This window comes from Triticum aestivum, chromosome 5A (genome assembly GCF_018294505.1).
Source record: "Triticum aestivum cultivar Chinese Spring chromosome 5A, IWGSC CS RefSeq v2.1, whole genome shotgun sequence".
NCBI lineage: Eukaryota > Viridiplantae > Streptophyta > Magnoliopsida > Poales > Poaceae > Triticum > Triticum aestivum.
Genome location: NC_057806.1, coordinates 228,506,274 through 228,506,766, shown reverse-complemented (window position 1 = coordinate 228,506,766; position 493 = coordinate 228,506,274).

Sequence of the window (493 nt, the reverse complement as noted above, 5' to 3'; positions counted from 1 at the left end):
CGGTAGCGACGACGGACGCCGAGACGAGGACGTGACACCACTGCCACCTTGTCTATCTTAGCGTAATGCTAGTCGAGGCGGATGTCGTCGCGGTAGCGACGACGGATGCCGAGACGAGCACGTGACACAACTGCCACCCTGTCTTAGCGTAACGCGAGTCGAGGCGGACGTCGTCACGGTAGCGACGACGGACGCCGAGACGAGCACGTGACACCACTGCCACGCTGTCTTAGCGTAACGCGAGTCGAGGCGGACGTCTTCGCGGTAGCGACGACGGACGCAGAGACGAGCACGTGACACCACTGCCACCCTGTCTTAGCGTAACGCGAGTCGAGGCGGCCGTCGTCGCGGTAGCTATGACGAATGCCGAGACGAGCACGTGACACAACCGCCACCCTGTCTTAGCGTAACGCGAGTCGAGGCTGACGTCGTCGCGGTAGCGACGACGGACGCCGACACGAGCAGGTGCCACAACCGCCACCCTGTCTTAGCG